The sequence below is a fragment of the Saimiri boliviensis genome, chromosome 6 (assembly GCF_048565385.1).
Source record: "Saimiri boliviensis isolate mSaiBol1 chromosome 6, mSaiBol1.pri, whole genome shotgun sequence".
Classification (NCBI taxonomy): Eukaryota; Metazoa; Chordata; class Mammalia; order Primates; family Cebidae; genus Saimiri; species Saimiri boliviensis.
Window position 1 is genome coordinate 111,145,157 of NC_133454.1, and position 5,302 is coordinate 111,150,458.

Below are 5,302 nucleotides of genomic sequence, written 5' to 3' on the forward strand. Positions count from 1 at the left end.
CTGGGTGGTTGGCACTGAGCTGTTTTTCATCTAATTCCTCATTGAGTTCATTTGCTCACAAAGCTCACTAACAGAATTCACCCTTTGCCCCAGAGCAGAAGGTTAGGGAGACTGAAGTACTTACAGCTACTTCCAGGCCCCTCCACCAGCATGTCCTCCTCATAAAACCAGCTCATCCTCTGATGTCGCACCCACCCACCCTCATTCCTCTGTGTTATCTGCCATTCCACAGGATTCTTTCCAATCCCACCTTCCTCCAGACTGTACACACCCAGATTGCTCATGAAGTCCATCCCCACACTTTGCTGCTCTCACCTTTTCACATCTAGACTGACAACTTATCAGCTTACACGTCTCAGATCACCTTAGCACTTCAGCCAGCCAGAGGAGAGGACACACCTGAACCTTGTCATCCTTCAGGGCTGCTCTGACCCTGAGATCTCAGGCTCCTGACATCCCTCTCCTATGTAATGACTCAGCTTTCATTTTCCCCATCTATCCACTCATTGGAGCTCATTCTCTGATTTAATGATATTTTTCTGTCCAGCCCCCAGATCACTCCCCAGCATCACTACTGCATTTGAACTCTTCTTCCTGTTTGAAGTTCGGGCCCCTCCAAGCACTTGCTCCTTCCTTCTGTCCCATTACTCATCGTCTTCTTTGCATCTCCTAGCTTTTCCTTTCCACTAGGCTGCTTTCTTAGCCTACAGGGATCTCTATTCTAAAAGAATGTATTAGTCCATTCTCAGGCTGCTATGAAGAAATACCCAAGACTAGGTAAGTTATAAAGAAAAGAGGTTTAATTGGCTCACAGTTCATCATGGCTGGCAAGGCCTCAGGAAACTTACAATCATGGAGGAAGGGGGAGCAAACATGTTCTTCTTCACATAGTGGCCAGAGGGAAAAGTGCTGAGCTAAACATGGAAAAGCCCCTTATAAAACCCTCAGATCTTGTGAGCCCTCACTATCAGGAGGAACAGCATGGAGGGTAACTGCCCCCAAGATTAAATTACCTCCCACTGGGTCCCTCCCATGACACATGGGAATTATGGGAATTACAATTCAAGTTGAGATTTGGGTGGGGACACAGCCAAACTATGTCAAAGTCCTTTGTAAATTATGCCATAGAACTCTCGTTTCCGTTGCCACCATACTTCATGTTAGAGTTACGTTCTTATTCTCTCTTCATAGAGCAGCTTTTGTCCTAATGCATTATCTGTGGTCACATGAAATAAAGAATTTTTTTTTTTTAAAGAAATGGGCTGGGTGGGCCAGCTAGGACTGGAGTGGCTGAGGTCCAGTGGAATGCCACCTCATGCCAGTGGGGTGCCCAGCACCCCTCCATCCCATCTGTGGGGCCCCAAGAGGAGGGGAGGAGCCTCAAGACCATGCAGACACAAGGGTAGGCCCCCAGCTTGCTCCTGAGGCTCAGAGCAGGGCGAGGGACCTGGCTGCCCCAGGCCAGAGCAGCCTCTACCCACTGACATCACGGACTACGGGCACTCCAGACCTGGCGTCATGGAGAGGTTCGTTCATTGACTGCCCAATGGTGACCAAGTTGCAAGCAACATGCACTCAGACTCCTGCGAGTTCCTCTAAGTTCTTAGAGGACTGCTTTGCCTTTTGATCTGAGAGTTGCAAAGTTCCATAAAGAATGGCCCTTGTGGATAAGCACAAAGTCAAGAGATGGCAATTGGACAGAATTTGTGAAGGTATCATGAATGGACTCCTGCACTCCCGACCCTTGTGGCACTCTGAGATTGCACCATAGAGACACTTATCCTGAAGGACCTGGCCACCATGGCCTTCTTCAAACAGTCCTTGCAGGAGAACCACGAGAAGGTTTTAAATGAAGCCATGGTTGCCAAGATGTACCACCATCACCCTAACCAGGGAGGACCTGGAAAATTTCAAGGCCCTGAGGGTGATCGTGAGGATAGGTGTGGCTACAACAACGTGGACACCAAGGCCGTGTGTGCGACATCCCATCCGCAGCCGCAGAAGAGACAACCAGCTCCACCATCTGCCACATCCTCAGTCTGTACCGGAGGAACAAGTGGCTGTGCCAGGTAGGCACGTGGGTTCAGAGTGTGGAGGAGATCCACGAGGTGGCCTCAGAAGCCATCTGCATTCGTGGGGAGACGCTGTGGGCCTCATTGGCTTCTGTCGCAAGGGGCAGGTGGTTGCAGTTCAAGCCAAGGCCTTTGCATTCAGCATCATATTTTATGACCCCTACTTGCAGGATGGGATAGAGTGGTCCCTGGGTGTTCAAAAGGTCTATACCAGGCATCCCCAAACTTTTTACACAGGGGGCCAGTTCACTGTCCCTCAGACCATTGGAGGACTGCCACATACTGTGCTCCTCTAACTGACCACCAATGAAAAGCCCCTTCCTGAAGTGCGGCGGGGGGCTGGATAAATGGCCTCAGGGGTCCGCATGCAGCCCGTGTGCTGAAGTTTGGGGATGCCTCGTCTATACCCTGAGGACTTACTGTATCAGAGATCAGTGACTGGGTCTCCTTGCATTGCAATCTCAACCAACGTGACCACCACCTCATCAATGACTTTACTATAAAGCAGATGAGGCAGGGCGTATTTCCCGTGAATGCAGCCCGTGGTGGCCTGGTGGACGAGAAAGCCTTAGCGCAGGCTGTCAAGGAGGGCAGGATCCTCACACTGTCTGGTACAGCGAGCAGGTGAAAACAGAGATGAGGGAGGCGGCTGCCACCGAGATCCGACGTGCCATCACAGGTCACATCCCAGAAAGTTTAAGAAACTGTGTGAACAAGGAATTCTTGGTCACATCAGTGCCTTGGTCAGTAGTAAATCAGCAAACAATTCATCCTGAGCTGAATGGTACCACATACAGATATCCACCAGGCATCGTGGGTGTGGCTCCAGGTGGATTCCCTGCAGCCACGGAAGGGATTGTCCCTGGAAGCATCCCAGTGACTCACAACCTCCCGACAGTGGCACATCCTTCCCAAGCACCCTCTCCCAACCAGCCCACAAAACGTGGGGACAATTGAGAACACCCCAAGGAGCAATAGCAGAGAATGCTGAAAGGTAATCATTCAGATGCATTTGGGATCAAGAGACAGTGCAAAATAAATGAACTAAGAGAAAAAGAATCTAATGGTCTTTTTAAAATTGATTCTGGACCTACGCATCATTGATGTTGCAGTGTTAAAAGTACAAGAGCTAGAAAACTGAAGATACGTCTGCTTACAGAAGCGCTGAAAGACGAAGATGTAATTTGTTAATGACTAACTTTTGTTATTGCGTGTTAAGGTTTTCATCTGTGCATCAAATCACAAAGTATAAATAGAGCTTTTTCCTTTATCAGTCCCTTGGGCACAGCAGGTCCTGAACACCCTGCACTAGAATGTTGCATCAAGAGTTCAAACATCAAAATAAAAAATAGTAAGGGGAAATCTTCATCCTGACTCTACTCCCTTCAGTCTACAGGGGCTGGTTACCTCTTTTTGCTAATAGGAAGATCACATTATTACAAAATGGGGAGAAAACGCTTTGACTGTGGTGGACATCTGCATACATAGGATCGAAGACAGTCTATGCTCCTGTACAGAGAAACGTGTCTCACAGAACTGCATATGAGTGGGAAAGTTGGTTGTAAAACCCTCTGATGATGCAGAAAGAAAGTATTAAGGTTCATAAGCTATTTGTACTTAAATATAGTTTCTCAGTTTCAGATCCTCTGGAAAGTCTTGAATTATTTAACTAAAAGGGTTGAAGAAGAATAATGTTGCATTTCCTTACGTCTCAGGAAACACTTTTTATAGTAACTTGTCAGCTTGTCTATGAACAAACCCACTTTTTCAGACTTTTATGAAGTCTTTTCTTCATGTGATACTTTATTCAAGAACACTTCTGATGTATTAGATGTGACTGATTTTAACAAATCCTATTAGATTTGTATCAACTAGTTACAGGTTCTATTCATAATCTGTTGTGAATCATTGCCTTTTTGCTTGAAAGATGGCCTATTTCGAGCCTTTGTGAGGGTAAAATCCTGTTTTTGTGACAAAAGAAAAACTTTAAAATTGTCCCAAACAGAAAAATAATGGCTAACAGAAGTATGTTTTATTTTAGTGTGAGTTACCATTACTGTATTTGTTTATTAAATAGGTGGACATTTAGTGTCCAGTGCAGTTTTCAATAAAAAGTAACTAAAATTTAAAAAGAAAGAAAGAAAGAAATGGTTTTGGCAGATCAAAGGGTGAAGGCCACAGCAGAGTTCAATAGTCATGAAGAATACGAGGTCTATCAGGTAGGCTGGCTACTTCTAACCATCCAGGAGCGTTTAAAGTAATATAATAAAAAGCTCAGGGTTCTAAATTTGTGGCTAAAAATACAGCCAGAGAACCAAGGCTTTCCTATAATTGTCCTAGAAGAATGTCTTATTATTATCCTAAAATAATATCTTATCTCTTAGAGCTAGTGAGTTGATGTAGCTGAAAATTAGACACAGATTCTTATCTTATTGGTTGCTGATTCACAACACAGATTGAATTCATAGCCTCACCCAATTTCACATGTGAAAGTTAGGGCAATGATTAGGAAAGACCATTCTGTAAGATTAGAATGGTGACATTTAGGGGAACTCAGTTAATTTTGAAGCCCCTTAACCCTTAACTCTGCCAAGCTCTCTCACTAGTAGAAACAATTCCTCTTACCCTACTTAACGAGGGTGGTCCTGCCACCTGGTGGAAGACTCTATGACTGTTCTCCACCCCCACTGCTTCACACATCCTCCAGATCCATGACTAGAAACACTCTCCATGCCCAGGGAACCATTTGTAAAGTTATACTCAGGCAATGCTTACACGCCAAAACATGCAAATTTGTATCTCACTTTAAAACCTGGAGAATAGGCACAGGAATATGTTCTAACCATGCTTGGGAAGGGGAGAAGAGTATAATTTTAATTCTGGCTAAATTTATCAGTATGATTGTACTTACCAGAGATTCTGGAGCTGATATACACACTCAATAATCCAATACAAGTTCTATGGTTACTTTCATAGATAAACTGAAGCCTGAATTCCGTAATAGTCAAGTGCAACTGAGATGCCAAAATATTCCTAAGTATAATGTAGAAGACATCCAAAGATTTAGGGAGCTAGATACATTGAATCGATCACATGTGACTGGCTCATCCATGCTTTAACTACAGGAATACCTACGAGATAGGCAGTTTTTCAACTTTCACCCTCCTCTCACCCTCCACCTTTAAGTCGGCCCCAGAGTCTACTGTTCCCTTCTTTGTGCCCATGTGTAC

At 45.0% G+C, this 5,302-nt stretch overlaps 1 pseudogene; it reads left to right on the forward strand.

The window, feature by feature from the left end:
- The first annotated feature begins 1,601 nt into the window (after positions 1 to 1,601).
- LOC101037294 (C-terminal-binding protein 2-like) lies at positions 1,602 to 3,050 on the forward strand (annotated as a pseudogene).
- The last annotated feature ends 2,252 nt before the right edge of the window (positions 3,051 to 5,302 follow it).